This window comes from Ursus americanus, chromosome X (assembly GCF_024610735.1).
Source record: "Ursus americanus isolate L20-20 chromosome X, mUrsAme1.1.p, whole genome shotgun sequence".
Classification (NCBI taxonomy): Eukaryota; Metazoa; Chordata; class Mammalia; order Carnivora; family Ursidae; genus Ursus; species Ursus americanus.
Genome location: NC_142164.1, coordinates 64121509 through 64144096, shown reverse-complemented (window position 1 = coordinate 64144096; position 22588 = coordinate 64121509). Strand labels below are relative to the sequence as shown.

Genomic DNA, 22588 nt, shown 5'->3' with positions numbered 1-22588 from the left:
CCCTAGTGGGCTCCCTTTTTAAAACTCCGTAATTTATAATTCACACAATGCAGCACTTGATTATCATTTCCTAAAGGTATTTCAAGTGTGCTTATTATTAGCTCCTCGGCAATACATCAGAGGAATGAGGTTATATAGGACCACATCATTTCTACCCCTCACTTCAGGGTAACCTAGCATAGGGCAGGGTATACAATATTTCTGTTGGTTAACTCATATAGTGATAAATATATATGCATATATAAATGCAGATGAGGTAGGAACACGGAAAGAGACTTACAGGACCCTCTGACTTTTCTACAGGTAGCATTTAAGAGAAAGAAAAAGAACAGGGAAAAGATTACTTAACAGCTACAAAGTAGTACTTACAGTATTCTAAAGAGCCAGAGACTCTTCTTACAGCTGTCCAAGGAACTAGTAGTGCATACTGCACCCTGAGCTGGGCCGTTCTTTTGACATCCTTGTCAGAGGAATAGTATCCTTTTTCAGTGATTACAAAGAACTGCTGCTGTGATGCCTAGTTATTTGCTCCAGCAGTTCCATGTTAGACACTTCTCTGCCACACCCTGCACACTAGAGGCTAGGATATTATTCATTTTACCAGGAAGCTATCTCACTGATGAAATTTATGTCCAGAAGAATGATTAGATCTTGGCTTATTTTTCCTTTAATATAAAACGGGGAAATTGGTCCCATCATTTCCCATCATTTCCGTGTAGTGCTTCAGGCTACTTTAAATTAGCAGAATTAAACAGGGTGCATTTCGTTTATGGAAGAGATTAATCAAGTAAGGTGAACTATGGTTTTCAAAAGTGCCTCAGCATATGTTCTCTCAGTTCATTCGTTTACAGCAATCTTCTTGAAATAAGTAGGGGGTAGTTGATGATCCAAGATGAAGAAATTTAAGGATTAGAAAGTTTAGGTAGTTTTTCTAAAAGTGAATGGTGGTAAAGCCCGAATAAAGAATGGTCTTAAAATGGTGGTAGAGCCCAAAGATATCTGTCTTAGAATTCCACTCTAGAACTCTTGGGAATACTAAAATAGCAAGATTCACAGTGGTCTATCCACAGACCCACCACCCATAGTAAAATGAGAGACACTGGTCATCAGGTACATGGTATAAACGGGTTTTGGGATTTCAAAAATTAATTGACCAGGTTTACAATTCCATCTTGCAAACAGCATTTTTTTTTTATTGTATCCTGGCAACCGGCACTGTACAAAGCAATAAAGAGGGAAGAGAGATTCTTGGCCAGGCAATCTGCTCTGGAAGGAAGAATGCACAGATGGTGCTAACCTTTCTTCCTGGGGAGACAATTTTCAACTGATACTTATATTGAAAATCCATAATAAAGGGTGGCAATCCAGCTTTCTAAGACTGACTTGCCTTGAGCATTTTGCTCAGTAAAGCAGTAACAGAGGTGGGCAGGGATGGTTCCTGTCCCAGAATGTGACAACTGGAACTGGATCATTAACAAATGCGGAAAAAGGAGTGAAGGCCCATCCAGCTAATTCAGGTCTGCTTTTGGTAGTCAACACTGCACACAACATCAAAGTGGTAGGAAAATTTGGGGCTGATGAGCTGAAAAATGGGACAATCAGTACTGTGTTAATAACACAGAAGGGACTCTGGGTGTCAGCAATGCAATGCAAGGAAGTGGAGGGGTCCATGTCTGATGGGTGGAACTAAGAAAAGTGCAACTGAGGCATTATAGCCGTATAAAGTGGGCAAGGCAATGACATCAGGGATTGTTAATGTTTTAAGCCCAAGAGAAAGGGCCTTGCCCAGTCAACATTCCTCAGCAATAATGCAAAAGGGGCGGGGGGTGGGGCAACCTTATTTAATGGCTGAATACATGAACACCTGAAACTGTGACAAAGGTCCACAGGAAGGGTCAGAGGGTGAGCACAGGGTGGGAAGAGGGAGGATAAGGCGAAGACCATGACTACATGGAATTTTATACATAGGAGCAATACAAAAGGAGAGGGAGTATGGGTTGCTATTGGATGGACAAGTTCACAGCATACTGCAATGTTTATATTTAATTATGTCATGCAAAATTGGGGCGGGATTATTTGCCTAACAAGGCTGGGAGTGTTTGCCTAACAAGGCCAGGGAGGAAAAACTCATTGCTAATTGCCATTGTGCCCAATTAACAGTCCCAGGAGAAGTTTTGTGTGGTCAGCAACCCCTATAGTAATGCAAAGGAGATTTAAGGGAATGTTATCCTAAATCTAACAGAAGGGAACATAGATAATTGCTCATTGACAGTCCAAGAAAGGGGCCTTAGTCCGTACCCCTGATGTATACAAATGGGGTACACAGGTCCCATCATTGCCAGTGGTGCACATTAATTGTCCAAGAGCTGAGGTCATGATAGCAGTCCTCAGCAGCAATCCAAAGGCAGTGGTAGGGGCATAGAGCATCCTTTCACACTGCACAGATCCACAAACAAATGCAAGTATGTATATTAATAATCTCGAGAAGAGCTCATTTATGGTTAAAATGCCCCTGGTGCACAAAGAGGGTTTGAGGGGATGCAGTCCTAGTCCAACAGAACAGATGGACAACTGCAATTATACACATTAAAGTCCAAAAGAAAGGGCATTAGGTAAATAGCATCTCCCTACTCCAAAGCGAAGAGGGTGCAGGGGTTCTAGTATAAGGCATGCTTAGCAAACTGCATTTTACACATGAACTTTCCAAGTCAAAGAGTCTTAAATAGTGGACCCTACCTGCTAAACATGCTTAGGAAGTAGGAGGGGTCCTTACAGTACACAAAACAGGAAAAAATGCAATTGCACATATAACAGTCCAAAAGAGGGCCTTAGTTCATCAGCACACTCTGCTGTATTGCAAGGGAAGGTGATGGTGTAGGACTTTAGTCTACTGAGGACAACAGACAATTTCAATTATGAATGTTAGCGGTTTGCCAGAAGGGAATTTGGGAGAAAAGAGTATCCCCTGCAGCAGTGCAAAGGAGGTACAATAGTTCTGGAAGTGACAGGGTTGTAGAAAACTACAATTCTGCACATTAACCATCCAAATGTAAGTGTCTTAGCAGTGGGCACCACCTACTGGAAGGCTTAGAAGTAGGGGTGGTGGTGTCTCCTCAGCTAGTGCATAAGAACCCGGACAAATGCAATTATGCACATTAACAGGACAAGTCAGGGGTCAGCAACCCTGGTATACTGCAATGACATACAACAGGGTAGGATGAACTAAGCTGCAATTATGTACTTTAATGCCCAAGGGATATGGTATGGTTAATTAAAACCATGTACCTTGTACAAATATAAGGATCTTTAAGTAATGGGCACTCCCTGCTAAAAGGTTAAGGGAGTGGAGAGAGGGGTGTCTTTATTTAGTGTACAGGAACATGTACAAATGCAATTACGCATAATCACAAGCCATAAAAAAAAGGCCTTAGTGATCAGTACCCCCGCGGTACTACAAAAGAGGTCTGAGAGGGTAGTACCTTATTCAAATGGGATGAGCCATGTGCAGTTATGCACATTAGTATCCATGGTGCATGGCTGTGGTCAATTACAATTGTGTTCCTTGACTACTCAAGTGTAACAACCTTGTAGAGGGGGCACTCCCTGCATAATAAACAACAGACAGAGGGAGTGGGAAGAGGTGTTCTTCTCTATTTCACAGGAACCCAGACAAATACAATCATGCCTCTTAACAGGCCAAGAAATGGGACCTTATGGGTCAGAATTCCCTGTAGTACTTCAAAGGCAGTGTAAAAAGGAAGAATCCTAATTTGTCATTATGCACATTAACAGTTCGAGAAAGGGGCCTTTAATTGACAGTATCCCATACAGTAAGGCTTAGAGGTTCTGAAAAGAGTCAGGGAGACCCAGGTTAACTCAAAGGACAGTGGACAACTGAAACTACACACATCCACAGTCCCAAGAGAAAGGCTTTAATGTGGTCAGTCACCTCTGTTTCGGTTAAGTGCAAAGTCCTGAACTAAAAGGCACAGTTGTGGACAACTGAGTGTGTACAAAACAATGAAGGTTGTGCGTATTAACTGCATTAGTGAGTAAAATCTTGAGTAATAGGCACCTTCTGCTGGATATAAATAATATGGGGAGGATCCTTACCTGGTGTACAGGTATAAGAGCAAATGTTAAGTATGCACATTAACAGTCCAAGAGAGTGTATTTTGGCTAGTCAGAAGCCCCTGCAATAATGTATATGGGGCAAGGAAATGAGATCTTATACGACCATAAGGGAGCACGGACTGCTATAATTATGCACATTTAAACCACACAGGAGAAGCAGTCATAGTTGGTCAGCACCCCTGACACAGAGAAGGTGTGATGGGGATGGGATCCTAGTGCAATTTGGCACATTAACCGTCCAACAGAAAGACTGTAGGTGGTCAGTACCCCCTAGTATAATACTAAGAAGTAAGGATATTAGCTTATCAACAGGACACATGTACATTAAAAGTCCCAAGAAAAGAACTTTGAGATACAAGCATCCCCTGGTGTAATACAAAGAAGGTGGGAAATTAAAGAGAAGGACCATAAACATAGAATTCTGCACACAAATAGTCCCAGAAAAAAAGTAACTGAGGTAATTATTCAAAGAGAGCACAGGGGACTTAAATGAAAGACAGTGCGGTCAATTACCATAGTTCACTTTATCCTAATACAAAAGTCTTAAATAAAGTGCATCCACTGCTGAATACACGGGAAATTAGTGAAATCTTATCTACTACAGAGAAAAAGGAACAAATACAATTATGCACATTAACAATGCAAAAAAAGGGGGGCCTTAGTTTTCAGCAACCCCCTACTATAACGCTAACAGGGTGTGAGTGAATGGGATACACCTTAATAGTCCCAAGTACTTTCTGAGGCAATGTAAAAGGAGTGAGAGGGCATGGGATCCTAGACTAACAAAAGGGACCACGACTGCATTTAAGCACATTCACAGTCGCAAGTACCCTCCGCTATAATGCAAAGATAGCAGGAGGGCATGGAAAAATATACTAACAAAGGGAACCACTGCTAAAATTAAGCACTGTATCCTTCCCAAATACACTCCCAGATAATGTAAAGGGAGTAGGTGGGCATGGGAGCCTATAAATCAGAAGGTACCACAGCTGCGAGCATGTGACAGGCCCAAGTACTCTCTGCCGTAATGCAAAGAGAGTTGGAGGTGTAGGATCCTAAACGAACAGAAGGGAACACAGCTGCAATTAAGCACCTTTCAGTAACAAATCTGCTCCCAGGTAAGATAAAGGGAGGAGGTGGTCATGAGCCAGCAAAATGGACCACACCTGTACTTAACTTAAGCACATTTACAGTCCCAAATACCACCTGCCGTAATGCAGCAAAGGGAGTTAGAGGGCATCGGATCCTAGACTAACAGAGGGCATCACAGGCACAAATGAGCACTTTAATGGTCCCCCAAATCCTCCCAGGTAATGTAAAGGGAGTGAAAGGGGATGGGATCCTAAACCAACAAAAGTGACTACACCAGCAATTAAGTATTTTAACAGCCCCAAGTACCCACTGCTATAATGCAAAAGAGTAGGAGGGAATGGGAAACTAGACACACGAAAGGGACCACAGCTCCAACTGAGCATTTAAACAGTTCCAAATACATCCCAAGGTAGTGCCAAGTGAGCTGGAGGACATGGGATCCCAGGTTAACAAAAGGGACCAGGGCTGCAATTAAGCCCATTAAAAGTCCCAAATATTCTCTGCTGTTAATGGACGGAGAGTTAGAGGGCATGGGATGCTAGACTAACAGAAGGGACACAGCTGCAGCACATTACAGTCCCAAATCTGTTCCTAGGTAATGCAAGGGGAGTTGGAAGGGACTGGAAACTAGACTAAGAGAAGGGACTACAACTGTAATTAAGCATGTTAACATTCCCAAATCTGCTCCCAGTAATGTAAAGGGAGAAGGGAATGAGATCCTAGACTAACAGATGGGACCACACCTGCAATTAAGTACTTAACAGTCCCAAGTACCATCTGTTGTAATGCAAAGAGAATAGGAGGGCATGGGAAACTATACTAACAAAAATTGGTCAATTTAGTTGTGTGGTGCCTTCTAACAGTCCCAAAAATCCTCCCAGATAATGTAAACAGAGTAGGAGAAGATGGGATCCCAGGAATTAGAGAAAGTACAACAGCAGCAATTAACAATCCCAAGGACCCTCTTGTTGTAATGTAAATTGCATAGAAGGACATGGAAAACTATACTAATAGAAGAGACAACAGCTGCAATTAAGCAATTTAACGATCCCAAATACACTCCCAGGTAACACAAAGGCAGTTGGAGGGCTTATACTATAGTAACAGAAGGAACCACCGCTACAGTTAAGCCTTTTTTATTATTATTATTATGTTAGGTTAGTCACCATACAGTACATCATTAGTTTTTGATGTGGTGTCCCATGAGTCATTGTTTGCTTATAACACCCAGTGCTCCATGCAATACGGCCCTCCTTAGTACCCATGACTGGGTACAGTTAAGCCTGTTAACAGGCCAATGCCCTATGCTGTAATACAAAGAGAGTTGGAGAACACTGGGATCCTATAACAACAGAAGGGACCACAGGTGCAATTAAGTACTTTTTAGTCCCAAATACTACCAGGTAATACAAAGGTGTAGGAGGAGATGGGATCCTAGACTACTGGAAGGGACCACAGCTAAAATTAAACATATTAATAGTCCCAAGTAGTCTCTGCTGTGTGCAGGAGTTGGAACACATGAGACCCCAGACTAACAAAAGGGACCACAGTGGCAAATGAGCACATTAATAGTCCCAAATCCACTTCCAGGTAATACAAAGTGAGTAGGAAGGGATAGGGATCCTAGACTAAGAAAAGGGAGCACAGCTGCAACTAAGCACTTTCACAGTCCCAAAGACAATCCCAGCGAATACAAAGGAAGTTAAAGGATGTGAGATCCTAGACTAACAGAAGGGACCATAGCTGCAATCAAACACCTTAAAGGTCTCAAGTACCCTCTGCTGTGATGCAAAGTAGGAGGGCATGGGAAGCTAGATTAATGGAAGGGACTGTAACTGCAATTAAGCACATGAACAGTCCCAAATGCCCCGCCATGTAATGTAAAGGGAGTAGAAGGGGAATGGGATCCTAGACTGACAGAAGGCACCACAGCTACTTTTAAGGACCTTTAGGTGCCAACTACCCTCTGCTGTAATGCATAGGAATCCTACAGTAACATAAGGGACAAAGCTTCATTTAAGCATATAAGAGACTCATATACAATATGTATGATGCAAAAGGAGTTAGGTGGGGATAGGATTCTACCTTAACATAAGGGACCATAGCTGCATTTAAGCACAATTAACAGTCTCATGTAAACTCTGTAATGCAATGGATGGGATCCTAGACAAACTAAAGGGACTCTGGTGGCAATTAACAGTCCCAAGTACCCTCTGCAGTACTGCAAAGGAAGTAGGAGGGGATGGGATCCTAGACTAACAGAAGGCACCACAGCTGCCTTTGAGGACCTTGAAGATCCCAACTACCCTCTGCCATAATGCATAGAGTTGAAGCGGATTCATTTAAGCACATTAACAGTCCCACATACGCTCCATGATAATGCAAAGGGAGTAGGTAGGGATGGGATCCTAGTCTAAAAGAAGGGACCATAGCTGCATTAGAGCACATTAACAGTCCCTCACACCCTCAATGGTAATGCAAACCCTGTAAGAGGGGATGGGATCCTAGACAAACAGAAGGGACTATAGCAGCAATCAAGCACATTAACAGTCCCAAGTATCCTCTGCGGTAATGCAAAATAGGAGAGGATGGAAACATAAACAGAAGGCTACACAGCTGCCTTTAAGCACCTTAAAGGTCTCAAGTACCCTCTATGTAATGCAAAGGAAGTTAGGTGGGAATGGGATCCTAGACTAACAGAAGGCACCATAGCTGCCTTTGAGGACCTTGAAGATCCCAACCACCCTCTGCTGTAATACACAGGGAGTTAGAGAGGATGAAATCCCTACACTAACATATGGGCTGTAGCTGCATTTAAGCAACATTAACAGTCCCATGTACCCTCCATGATAATGCAAAGAGAATAGGTGGGGATGGAATCCTAGTCTAACAGAAGGGACCATAAGTACATTTAAGCACATTAACAGTTCCTCGCACCACTGGTGTTTAATGCAAACCCTGTAGGAAGGGATGGGATCCTGGACAAACAGGACTACAGTGGCAAGTAGGCACATTAACAGTCCCAAGTATCCTCTGCAGTGATGCAAAGGGAGTCAGGTGGGGATGGGATCTTAGACTCTCAGAAGGCGCAACAGCTGTGTTTAAGAACCTTAAAGGTCCCAACTACCCTCTGCTGTAATGCATAGAAATTAGAGAGAATGGAATCTTATATTAACATAAGAGATCATAGCTGCATTTAAGCACATTAACAGTCCCAAGTACCCTCTGCAATTATGCAAATGGCATTAGGTGGGGATGGAATCCTAGGTTAACAGAAGAGACCTTAGCTGCCTTTAAGCACATTAACAGTCCCTTGTACTTTTTGTGATATTGCAAACCCTGTAGAGGGGACAGGATCCCAGAAAAACAGAAGGGACCATAGCGGCAGTTAGGCACATTAATGGTCCCTTGTACTTACTGTGGCAATGGAAACCCAGTAAGAGGAAAGGATCCTAGATTAACAGAAGAGACAGTAGCTGCATTTCAACACTTAATTGTCCTTTTCACCTTCTGTAGCAATGCAAACGGTTTGGGGGGGGTGGGATTACAGACAAACAGAAGGGACTATAGCAGCAATTAGGCACAGTAACAGTCCCAAGCATCCTCTGCAGTAATGCAAAATAGGAGAGGACGGAAACATAAACAGAAGGGTACACAGCTGCTTTTAAGCGCCTTGAAGGTCTCAAGTACCCTCTTTGTAATGCAAAGGAAGTTAGGTGGGAATGGGATCCTAGACTAACAGAAGGCACCATAGCTGCCTTTGAGGACCTTGAAGATCCCAACTACCCTCTGCCATAATGCATAGAGTTGAAGGGGATTCATTTAAGCACATTAACAGTCCCATACACGCTCCATGATAATGCAAAGGGAGCAGGTAGGGATGGGATCCTAGTCTAAAAGGGACCATAGCTGCATTAGAGCACATTAACAGTCCCTCACACCCTCAATGGTAATGCAAACCCTGTAAGAGGGGATGGAATCCTAGACAAACAGAAGGGACTATAGCAGCAATTAGGCACATTAACAGTCCCAAGTATCCTCTGCAGAAATGCAAAAGAAGTAGGAGGGGATGGGATCCTAGACTAACAGAAGGCACCATAACTGCCTCTGAGGACCTTAAAGATCCCAATTACCCTCTGCTGTGATGCACAGGGAGCTGAAGAGGATGGAATCCTACCCTAACTTAAGGGACCATGGCTTCATTTAAGCACATTAACAGTTTCATGTATGCTCCATGATAATGCAAAGGGAGCAGGTAGGGATGGGATCCTAGTCTAACAGAAGTGACCACAGTTGCATTAAAGCACATTAACAGTCCCAAGTACCCTCTGCAATAATGCAAACAGAGTTAGGTGGGGACCAGGTCTTAGGTTAACAGAAGAGATCTTAGCTGCATTTAAGCACATTTACAATCCCTTGTACCCTCTGTGGTAATGTAAACGGTGTGGAATGGGATGCAATCCTAGACTAACAGAAGGGATTGTGGCAGCAATTAGGCATGCTAACAGTCCCAAGCATCCTCTGCAGTAATGCAAAGTAGGAGAGGATAGGAACATAAACTAACAGAAAGGGCCACAGCTGCATTTAAGCACCTTGAAGGTCAAAACTACCCTCTGCTGTAATGCCTGGGGAGCTGGCCAGGATGGCATCCTACACTAACATAAGGGTCTGTGGGTGCATTTAAGCACATTAACAGTCCCATATACCCTCCATGATAATGTAAAGGGAGTATGTGGGAATGGGTCTAATAGAAGGCACCACTGCTACAATAAGTTCATTGGCGGTCTCAAGTACCCTCTGCAATAATGCAAAGAGAATTAGGTGGGGATGGGAACTTAAGTTACAGAAAAGACAGCTCCATTTAAGCACCCTAACAGTCCCTTGTACTCTCTTTGGTAATGCAAACTATGCAGGAGAGGATAAGAATCTAAACAAACAAAAGGGACTATAGTGGCAACTAGGCACATTAACAGTCCCATGTAGCCTCTGCAGTAATACAAAGGAAGTAGGAGGGGATGGGAACAGAAATAGAAGAGGCCATATCTGCACTTAAGCACCTTAAAGGTCTCAAGTACTCTCTGCTGAAATGAAAGAAAGTAGGAGTGCATGGGAAACTAGATTAACAGAAGGGACCATAGCTGCAATTAACCTCATTAACAGTCCCAAATACCATTTTGGGACTCTAATGCAAAGGAAGTGGGAGGGCATGGGATCCTAGACTAACACAAGGGACTGTAACTGCAGTTAAGCACATGAACAGTCCCAAATGCCCTGCCAATGTAATGTAAAGGGAGTAGAAGGGGAATGGGATCCTAGACTGACAGAAGGCACCACGGCTACATTCAAGCACCTTAAAGGTGTCAAGTACCCTCTTCTATAATGCACAGAGGGTTGGGGAGGATGGAATCCGACATTAACATAAGGGACAGAGCTGCATTTAAGAACATTAACAGTCCCGTGTACACTGTGTGCTAATGCAAAGGGAATAGAGAAGGTGGAGGGAATCCTAGACTACTGGAAGGGACCACAGCTAAAATTAAACATATTAATAGTCCCAAGTAGTCCCTGCTGTGTGCAGGAGTTGGAACACATGGGACCCCAGACTAACAAAAGGGACCACAGTGGCAAATGAGCACATTAATAGTCCCAAATCCACTTCCAGGTAATACAAAGTGAGTAGGAAGGGATAGGGATCCTAGACTAAGAAAAGGGAGCACAGCTGCAACTAAGCACTTTCACAGTCCCAAAGACAATCCCAGCGAATACAAAGGAAGTTAAAGGATGTGAGATCCTAGACTAACAGAAGGGACCATAGCTGCAATCAAACACCTTAAAGGTCTCAAGTACCCTCTGCTGTGATGCAAAGTAGGAGGGCATGGGAAGCTAGATTAATGGAAGGGACTGTAACTGCAATTAAGCACATGAACAGTCCCAAATGCCCCGCCATGTAATGTAAAGGGAGTAGAAGGGGAATGGGATCCTAGACTGACAGAAGGCACCACAGCTACATTTAATGACCTTTAGGTGCCAAGTGCCCTCTGCTATAATGCATAGGGAGTTCGAGAGGATGGAATCCTACATTAACATAAGGGACAGAGCTGCATTTAAGCATATTAACAGTCCCATACACACTGTTGTGCTAATGCAAAATGAATAGAAGGGTATGGAATCCTAAACTTACATGAGGGGTTGTAACTGCAATTAAGCACATTTACAGTCCCAAGTAGCCTCTGCAGCAATGCAAAGGAAACAGGAGGGGATAGGAACATAAACTAACAGAAAGGGCCATAGCTGCACTTAAGCATCTTAAAGGGCCCAAGTACACTGTACAGTAATGCATAGGGAGTTACAGAGAATGGAATGTTACAGTGATGTAAGGAACCACAGCTGCCTTAGAGGACATTAACAGTCCCAAATACCCTTGGCAATAATGCAAAGGAAGTTAGAGGAGGACTGGATCCCAGATTAAGAGAAGAAACCATAGCTGCCTTTAAGCACATTAATAGTTCCTTGTACCTTCTGTGGTAATGCAAATGCTGTAGGAGGGGATGGGATCCCAGACAAACATTAGGGACTATAGTGGCAAGTAGGCACACTAATAGTCCCAAGTATCCTCTGCAGTAATGCAAAGTAAGAGGGGATGGGAACATAAACAGAAGGGGCCATAGGTGCATTTAAACACCTTAAAGGTCCCATTGTACCCTTCATGATAATGCAAAGGGAGTAGGTGAGGATAGGATCCAACCGAAGGGACCATAACTGCAATTATGCACATCAACAGTCCCAAGCACCATCTGCAATAATGCAAAGGAATTTAGATAGGGAAGGGATCCTAGGTTAGCAGAGGAGACCATAGCTGCCATTTAAGCACATTAGCAGTCCCTTGTTCTCTGTGTAATGCAAACTCAGTAAGAGGGAGGGGACTGGGATCCTAGACAAACTGAAAGGACGCGGGCAGCAATTATCCACGTTACAGTCCCAAGTATCCTCTGCAGAAATGCAAAGGAAGTGGGAGGGGATGGGATCCTAGACTAACATAAGGCACCATAGCTGCCTCTGAGGACCTTAAAGTCCCAACTACCCTCTGCTGTAATGCACAGGGAGTTGAAGAGGATGGAATCCCACACTACCATAAGGGACAGAGCTGCATTTAAGCACATTAACAGTCCCATGTACACTTTGTGCTAATGCAAAATGAGTAGGAAGGGATAGGATCCTAGACTAACAGAAGGGATGATAGCTGCAATTAAGAACATTAACATTTCCAAGTATTCAGTGCAGTAATGCAAAGGAAGTAGGAGGGGATGGGAACATAGACTAACAGAAGGGACCATAACTGCCTTAAACCCCTTAAAGGGCCCAAGTAGCCTCTGCAGTAATGCAAAGGGAGTTAGGTGGAATTGGGATTCTAGGTTAACCACAGGAGACACTGGGGATCGCAATTTTGCACATGAACAATTTTACGAGAAGAGCCTTAGCACCTTTTAGATGTAAAGATGGTGCAGAGTTCCTAATACAAAAGGCTCAGTCTAATCAATTAATATTGTACACATAAAGTGTCCTAAGTGTATAGTTCTTGAGTAGTAAAGGTCCCCTGCTAGAATACAAAGGGAGTGGGTGTGTCTAGTTCACAGGACGCGTGTCAATGCAATTATGAAAATTATCAATTCAAGAGGATGCTTGAGTGATCAGCCCACATTATAGCATGCAAATGGGATACAGTGGCCCTTTCAAATGGACAAGACTCTGCACAACTGTAACTGTGCAAATTAACTGTCCAAGAACTGAGTTCTTGGATAATCTGCACTCCCTAGCAACATCCCACAGAGGTCAAGATGGGGTGGGATTTCATTTTTTATCGCACAGCACCATGGATATATGCAATTATGCACATCAACTGTTTAAGAGAAGTGACATTGGGTAATCAGAACTCCTCATAAGCAATGGCATAAAGATAAGGTTATATCCTAGACTAACTGGTGGAGCCATGGGCAATGAGGATTTTACATATTACATACTACCTAGGAGTAATGAAGAGCATGGGTGGGTGTTATCTTTTAGGCAGGACCATGAACAATAATGATTGTACTCATTAATATCCCAAAGTAAAGGACTTTACGGATGAGCACCTCTGCTATAATGCAAAGAAGTTGCAAAGGACTTGTGTAATGAACACGGGTGTGGACAATTGGGATTATACTCATTAATCATTCAAGGAACATGGTTGCAGGTAGTCAACACTACCTAGCAGCAATGCAAAGGGGATGGAGGGTCATTGATTACTGGGCAAGACAAAGTAAAATTATGATTTGGTACTTTAATACCAGAAGCAGGACAAAAATGGTAGTGTGCCTTTGTTTAATGAACAAGGCTGATACAACTGGGACTGAGTATGTTAACTGTTTAAAGACTCATGTTTTCTGCACCCACTCCTGAATTCAGCAAAAGGGTTTTGGACTGGGATCTAATCCAATGGGCAGGATTACGGACAATTAAAACTTCACTCAGTGTAGAGTTCAGGTGATCGGCACAATTTAGGAACACTGCCCGGAAAACTGGGACTGTGACTACTGCAGCAATGACAGAGGAATGGTTTCTCCTTCCTCAAGGGCAGGGGAGAGAGGATAAATAACCAAAATTATGAATAGGTGTCTGATATGAAGCTCTCAACTAACATTTTCTAACATTAACACAAAGGTACATGGATTGTTTGTTCTAACATGGGACAGCGGACAAATGGGATTATGTACATTAATTGAAAATGAGGACTCAGGTAGTCAACTCAGAAAATCAGCAATGCTAGAAGCCGACAGGGTATTCCAGTCTTATGGACTAGCAATGGACAACTTACTTCTAGCACCAAATCAATGCAAATTGGGAGTGACTTTAGGGGTGATGGCTGGAGCTGGAGCTGGGGCTGGGCCTGGGGCTGGGGCGGGGGCGGGGGCGGGGGCGGGGGCGGGGGCGGGGGCCAGGGCCGGGGCTGGACCTGGGGCTGGGGCTGGACCTGGGGCTGGGGCTGGACCTGGGGCTGGGGCTGGGGCTGGGGTTGGGGCTGGGGCTGGGGTTGGGGCTGGGCAGCTGGGGCTAAGGCTGGGGCTGGGGCAGGGCTGGACAAAGGGCAGGGGAAGGGCTGGTGCTAGATTGAGGGGGGTGGGCATTGCTGGGAGCAGGGCTAGGGAGGATCTGGGGGCTGTGGAGACAAGGCACCACAGAAAATTGAAACTGTGGGCATTAACACTCAATAATGTTTGACTGGAGGAACAAGTCCACAGCAAGTCAAGTTTCCTGATAGGTAAGTTATTAATTAGTGCAGCATTCTGGATGGGAACAAAGCAAGGCCTGGACTGGAGTGGACCTTCAAATATTCCTTATTACGTTTAATCATAGAGTTAAAATTCTAATTATTTCTGTGTTATGACTCTTCAAAAATCCAAAAGGAAGTAGTTTATTAAGTCAACTTCAAAGTATAAAAGTAGCAAAAAGTTTGTAAATGCCGATTTGACTTTGAATATCTAAAGCCAAAAAAATAGTTTGAGCAATTTGTAAGTAAGAAATTGAAAACTTTAAGGAATTTTAAGGAACCCAAAAATGAAAACTCATTTAATATAATTGAATTCTACAAATAAGCTCCTAAACATATTCCCAGAACAGTCACTTAAAGCTTAAAACTAAAACTAGCAAACCATATAATCAAACTATATAAGACTGACATCCAAGAAATAAATATAAATCAAAATCCGACCCCAGCATTAGCCACGGGGTAGGTGTTCCTCTTGAGGAAGGCAGGGATTCCTCTTCTGCCACCTGTTGGCCAACGATCATCTGTGATCCATTCTGGTTCTCGCCAGGACTCACCACCATGTTCACACCTGGCAGGCATGGAGCACTGCCCCTGGCCACATTGCAGAAGAGCAAAGGCCCGGGGGGAGGGGGAGTAGACTAGCCATAGGCCATGGCACCAATGCAGAGAAATGGGGGTTAGGTTCAGCCCAGAGCCAAATATCCAACACTGCAAGAGGCAATGCTGGAGGGGAGGGAGCAAATTAGAGGGGAGGGAGCAAGTGAGAGGGGAGGGAAGTGGTAAAGGCAAGTGTCCTTGGAAAGACCTTGGGTACCACCCACTGGGAGAAGACGTACAAACATGGCTCCTCTGCTTCCTCCTGACTGGCTGAATAAAGACGGCAGTGAGGTGCTATGCTAACTCACACAGTCTAATTCCATCCTCCAGTAATTGGCTATGCCCAATTCTACCACCCTTTCTGATTGGGTGGGTCATGAGGCAATCCAACATTGTCCATCCCACCTTTCTCTCACTTTTCGCGGCAAACACGACAACGCCCGCCATCTTTAACAATGCGGCAGGCCCACCTGGTACAAAGCCCGCCAAGAATGTACCGGGCAAAAATCCCCGCCATGACGTCCACGTGACAAACTGCCATGATATCCAAATGACAAGGTCTGCCATATTGTCCCTGCGGCAAAACCTGTCAGGAAATGCACACGGCAGACAAAAGCCCGCCATGTTTTACACTGCGGCAAGTGCTCCAGCCGCCATCTTTTACTATGTAACAGAATATTTGCACCGCCATGCTGTGCACTAGAACAAAGACACCACCATGATGTGGCCTTCCCGCCACATGAACACTGCGGTAAAATTGGTCCGCCATTTTGGACACTCTAACAAAGCAGAGAGCCATGCTGAGCAATGCCGCAAACCCAAAATCGCCATTTTGAACCCTGTGCCTAAGTCTTCTCCCTATCATTTTCGACCAGCCTCTTGTAACATGACACAAGACCATGTTTTTCTACCTCATGATACCACAATTCATGCAAAGCTCCTAAGAAGCCCCAAATCAGCTCATTCAAAACATGTAGCTAATGCAACGCATATAACTGCCTCTGCCTGTCCCGCTATCCATCTTAGCTCCCTAATTTATAGTTGGCACAAACAACCAGCCCCCAGCCGACCGGCTAAAGTGGCCGCCATCTTTCCTCCCCAGCCTAACTAACCCCTTAGCCTAACTGCAAAGTCATCTCCCAGCCAAAGCCGTAGGTCCACTCACACAACACCAAACGATTAGCAGCATAAATTTGTAGACATTCCAGATAGCACAACCAACACTTCCATCCATAAAAGGCCCCGATGGGCAATGAGAAAAAAAAAATCTAAACAGGTATCCACAGCCCCGATGGGCAAGGAAAAAAAAAAAATTAAAGCAGGTATCCGAGGCCCCGATGGGCAAGGGGAAAAAAAAAAAAAAAAGCAGGTATCCGAGGCCCCGATGGGCCAAAAAGTAAAATTTTTTTTTAAGCAGGTATCCATTGCCCCGATGGGCCAGGGGGTTGGGGAGAGAGAGGGGGACACAGCAGGTATCCGAGGCCCCGATGGGCTAAGGGGAAAAAAAAAATAAAAGCAGGTATCCGCGGCCCCGATGGGCAAATTTAAAAAAGAAGAAGAAAAGAAAAGAAAAGAAAAGAATTAAAAGGCAGGTATCCACAGCCCCGTTGGGCAAAAATAATGATACTACTACTAATAGTGAAACCCGGTATCCGCAGCCCCGATGGGCAAAATATAGAATATAGAAGGAAAAAGAAAACTAAACCACGTAAAAAGAGGCATCAACCAAAAATCATTCCAATGAAAAATTCCTTTAAATTTGAAAATTGCCTAAAAATATCCCAAATATCTGAAAAATAGGGAGGAGGTGTCAAGAAAATACTCGAAGAAAGTTTAGAATTATTAAAATATTTTATGGAATTTTGGTGAATTTTCTTAAAGAAATACGCCATAAGAGGTGGTTGGGGCTGGAAAATGTTCCAGAAAGAACCACACGGGCAAAGATATCCACGGTTAGCAAGCTTCCACCCCGGGAAAGGAAGAAATATGGCGGCAGCAGCAAATTGCAGTGCTTTAAGAAGTGAGGGGGAGGGGACCTGAGGGGGAGGGAGTAGAAGAGGAGTGGCCTAGAAGATTGAAAGCCAGACATCTTTGTGGTTTAACTGGTTCAAAATTTAACCAGTAACAAGAAAAAGGGACATTTTAAGTAAACAGCAACATGTTAGAAAGAACACTAGACAAGAAGTAGGCTTCATTTCTTGACCACAAATTCAATGGGTTTTCAATGGGTTCTTATCTATAAAATAGGGACGTTGAGTAAATCAAATTAGGTAACTGATGCTAAAATTCTCCACAAACAGCATAGCAAATGAAAGCGTTTTAGTTTAGTTTGGTTTTGAAATGGGAAGAAGAGGGAGGTAAAGCTTTGATATGTTGATAAAGAATCCCAATACCTCTTTCAGCCAGAATGTATAACTCCCGCACCAAACGTTTGAATCGAGGAAGCTAGGAAGGGCACTACATTAAGGTTAGAACCCTCTCCAAGGGACTTTCCCTTCCATTATCTAATGAGATAGTGCCCGTTTATTCCTATGTTTTATAGATAACGAAGCTGTTACGTGATATGCATGAGGTCACACACCATAATTTTGAGTCAGTGTATGTTCTACTCCAGCACTCACTCTACCTTCGTATGGCCCCTGGTCATAGAGATTAGAAGTGCTTTTAAGTCGAATGGTGAGCAAGAGAAAGGAAGAAACAGAAGGTAATTCACAGAATGTCATTTTGGCCCCTAAGTAATCAAGAAGATGCACTGTTTGTGACCTGTTTTTAATTTTTAAACCGTATTTAAAGATTAAATACTTAATCTTTAGTATTTTCCTGTTTCCTCTATGAATCTGGTGACCCCCAACAACTGAACCAATCATTAGGCACAGCAGTGAAGTTTACTCACTGGCAGTAACTGATAGGCAAAAGCTCATATAAAAGCCAAAGTTGCCCCCCAGAAACCTGGCTATTTCAGTGAGAAGCATTTAATCTCATAAACTATCCTATATTGTTTATCAAGGAAACAATGGAGAACCAGAGGGAGACAATGAAAACTAAGTATCACACAATGACTCCTAGAAAGTCAGAGGATACATTGCCCTCCCACCGGCTGAACTAGAAAGTGTAACTATTAAGCCAAATACTATCAGGTAAGCATGCCCTCCAGTCTCCAGAAAATAATAAAGTATGTAACATTTTCTTCCTTAAAGGATACACTCCATCTTCTAAGTGCTCTTGGTTCAGACACAAAGAAAGTATCTGAATTGTCCCTGCAAATGAGGGAAATTGTGTTGTACAAGTGGTAGCCTTAAGAAGACAATACTTAATACAAAGAGAGTCTAGTAACAGAATTTCAGTCTGAAAGATAATTTTCCACAGGAGCCTTCCTGAACACCCGAAAATTAACTATAGAGCAAAAGCCTACAAACAAGACCTGCTATGCTTCCCAGATTTGGGGCAAGAAATGGGATTATAATTCTGAATGTCTTTAGGATTTCACCCTAATTTAAGTTTTCACAAGTTTCTAGTGAAAGAAATAGGGGAAAAGGAGTCTTATTGTATAGGTTGGTAAGTTGAGATTGAGGGATATTGATTTCTTTGCATTTAGTTTAAATGCTAGACAGCATGAGGATCTGAGTAGAGGTCCTTGGACTCATAGTTTTGGTTGCACTTTAGTGAAATAATTCTGTTGAGAAGATTGCCTTGTGTGTTAGATCTCTCTAATGAGAATTGTGGAATTTATGTGGAGTTCTAAATCACTGTAGTGATCATGGTGTATTTCAAAAATAACAACCATACCTGTAAAAGTCAGTCTCTACAACTACTTTGATATCACTCAGTTATCATTGAAAAACAACGATTATTTGAGTACTATTCCCTTAACACCTGGGCTTTCAGCCTGGACTCACCAGTAGGACTTAAAAAGCAAGCCAACTACCATCAGCAGCAACACTATCAGGTCACCTGACCAATCTTACTTCTCTATAGGCCATGAACTAATAGTATCACCAAGAATCTGACCCCCCCCCCATAGAATTTAATGTGTTTTGGCTTATTGTGTCTTTAGCATAGGTTACCAATCGTTAGGGTAACTAGGCCTGCCTAATAAGCCTCTGTCCAATAGAATTTCTACAATTGTGGTAATGTTCTATACTTCTTAGACCTTGGGTTAAAGAAATTTTTCTTAAACAAGACTCAGATCATCAACTTCAAAAGATTGATAAATTTGACTTTTTGAAATTAAAATGTTTTGTCTCACAAAAACACCTTAAAAAGTAACAGACAAGCTATAAACTGGTTGTCCTGGAGTTCTGCAGCCAGGCTCTGGTTCCTGGAGAGCAGCCAAGCTAGCAGATTACTCCTATTGGCTCTCATAGTAATTTCTTTCATGGGATTGGGTAAGATTAGGCCACCAAAATGGTGACGATGTGCTGATTCTGGATGACTCTCACTCACATCACACACGGGACATTTTCAGTCTCTAGGCTGCTAAGATCCACAGCCAACACAGGCTAAAAGAACTGCAGAGGCAAGAAATCTATAATCTTCTGATACAAAAGGTTCCAAAGAGTCATTGCATTAGAAATTATAACAGTGTTGCTACCTTTTCTCATAATAGGAAGTATAAAATCAGCCAGGTATGGTGCATTTGACAATAAAGAACTTGAAGAAATGGTTTCTGGACCTGAAAAGGAAGAGGTGACACATGGCCATTATGAAGAATTTTCATACGAACTGATGAATAAAAAAATCTGTAACTACCTCTTTCTACCTATTATTCTAAATCTTCATTGCTTAATTACTACACTTCACATGGGCCCGTGAATTTTATAATATATTTTAATTGAATCACATAGAAAGGTCTCCTCAAATTTTTGCCTAAGATCATGAATGCCTTGGAGAAGCCCTGCTCTCTCCTGTCATTTATCACCTTTGGGCTTTAATTATTCCCCCACCCCCACCCCCCACCCTCAGACTTCAGTCCTTTACTTCACATTCTTCCCTTTGCCTTTACTACTACTTGGCTTTTTTCTGTGGCTATACCCTAGCTGTGTCCACATCCTCTACTTTGGGATCCCAAATGCATGGAATACAACAGGAGTTGTATGGGGGGGGGGGGAAGAATCAAGACCGCTTTCTAAAAGACTCCAATTATTCTACTACCAGGCTTGTCATTTTGTTAACCTGTGCTTTCTCTCCCCTGCTCAACTAGTTCAAAAAAAGGCAAAAACTACCTGATTTAGCCAGCAGATGGCAGCATGAAATTATCAAAGAAACACTGAGCCAGCCTGCAGAAAAGGAGCCAAGATCTTACACAAACCCCAACTGAGTCTGAGTTGAAGGGGGAAACTTCTTATTCATACAAGTTCAGTAGCAGAAGAAAGAGTGAAAGAAAAATACTCACATCCCTCTAATTCGAACAGTCCTCCTGAGTGGGAGTTTGTCCTTGGCCTCAATGCAGTGCCACTTAAAGAGGACTTTCATAAAACATTCAGAGTCAAATTAGCAGACTGGTGGGGGCCCTGAAAGCCATAATTAGTGAAAAACAGTTAAAGAAACTAAGACAAGGGAATACTTGGGGAAGGGCTCTTTACAATTCATAAGGACCGTCTACAGTGGGAGAAAAATGATGAGTTTTGTTGTGTGTAGCTTTATATAAATAAGGATGTCTGAATACTCTGAGCTGTCCAAAGATGGAACAAACTACCTCCAAAACTGGTGAGATGCCAATCTCTGAAGGTAGGAAAGCCAATGATGGATTTTGTGGGTATGCGAGGAGAATCATCAGGTAGAAAAGTTGGGCCCCGTGCCCTGTAAGGATCTTCTAACTAGCTCAAGATCCTATATATGGGATCTTACCTTTTTTATTTTTGTAAGGTTGTAATAAGTGATTGCTATTATCACATAATAAGTGATCACTATGATTACATAGTAGTAAGCGATTCTTATGATCAATCGAAGGCCAAAAATTTAGATAACCCAGATGAAATGGGCAAATTCCAAGAAGCACACAAATTACCAAATTTGCCTCAAGAAGAAATAATAAATCTAAACAAACCTATACCAAGTAAGGAGGTTGAATCAGTAACGAAAAACCTCCCAACAAAGAAAAATCCAGGACCGGAGGGCTTCACTGGGAAATCTACTAAAAGTTTGAGGAAAAGTTAACACCAATCATTCTCAAACTTTTCAAAAAACAAGAGTAGAAAACACCTCCCAACACATTCTATGACAGCAGAGCCAGATGAAGATACCACAAAAAAGGAAAGCTACAGACCAATATTCTTTATGTACACAGATGTAGAAATTCTCAGCAAAATATTGGCAAATCAAATGCAGCACCATAAAATGTTTATACACCATAACCAACTGAAATTTATCTCAGGAATGCAAGAGTATTTCAACATCTGAATATCATGGTCATCTTTTTTAAATTATATTTTTAGATTTTATTTATTTATTTGTCAGAGAGAGCCTGCACAAGCAGGGGAGTGGCAGGCAGAGGTTCGAGAAGCAGGCTCCTTGGATGCAGGACTCGATCCCAGGACCCTGGGATCATGACCTGAGCCAAAGGCAGATGCTTAACCAACTGAGCCACCCAGGTGCCCCTGAATAGCATGATCATTTTAATTGATATAGAAAAAGCATTTGATAAAATCCAACATTTTGTATCATAAAAACAGTCACAAGCTATAAATAGAAGGAAACTTCCTAAACATGGTATAGGGCTTTTTTTTTTAATTAAAAAAAAACACAGCTAATATCACACTCGGTGGTAAAATTCTGAAAGTTTTCCTCCTAAAACCAAGAACAAGCAAGAATGCCCACTTTGACCACTGCTTTCAACATTGTCCTAGAAGATCTAACCCAAGCAATTAGCCAAGAAAAAGATATAAAAGACATCCAAATTGGGAAAGAAGTAAATCTATTTCTATTCCTAGATGACATGATGGTATACATATGTATAATCTTAAAGCAATAAAAAATACTATTAGTGTTAATAAATGAATTCAGCAATGGTACAGGATACCAAATCAGTTGTATTTCTATATATTAGCAATGAGCAATTTGAAAAGGAAATTAAGAATATTATGCATGGTAGTCAAAAGATGGAAACAACCTAAATGTAAATGTCCACCAACCGATGAATGGGTAAACAAAATGTGGTATAGCCATTAAATGGAATATTATTGAACAATAAAAAGAACAAAGTACTGAGATATGCTACAAGGTAGATGAACCTCAAAAACATGCTAATTCAAAGAAGCCACACACAAAAAGGCCACATATTGCAAGATTCTATTTCTATGAAATATCCAGACAATGCAAGTCCATGGAGTCCGAAAGGAGATTCATGGTTTCCAGGGGCTGAAGGGAGTGAGAGGAATGGGGAGCCGCTTAATGGAAGAGGTTTCCTTTTAAAGTCATGAAAACGTTCTGGAACTAGATATTGGACATGATTGCACAACATTC

The 22588-nt window shown here is 42.5% G+C and overlaps 1 long non-coding RNA gene across 4 annotated transcripts in view; it reads right to left on the bottom strand.

Moving 5' to 3' along the window:
• The window catches only part of LOC123786251 (uncharacterized), a 36665-nt gene extending 19558 nt beyond the window's left edge, over positions 1–17107 (bottom strand). For 3 of the 4 annotated variants that reach the window (XR_006777921.2, XR_006777923.2, XR_006777922.2), the window contains exon 1: positions 370–17107. This is a non-coding gene — a long non-coding RNA (uncharacterized LOC123786251). The remainder of the gene's footprint in view (positions 1–369) is intronic. The other variant, XR_006777924.2, reaches the window with a different exon arrangement.
• Positions 17108–22588: the final 5481 nt, after the last annotated feature.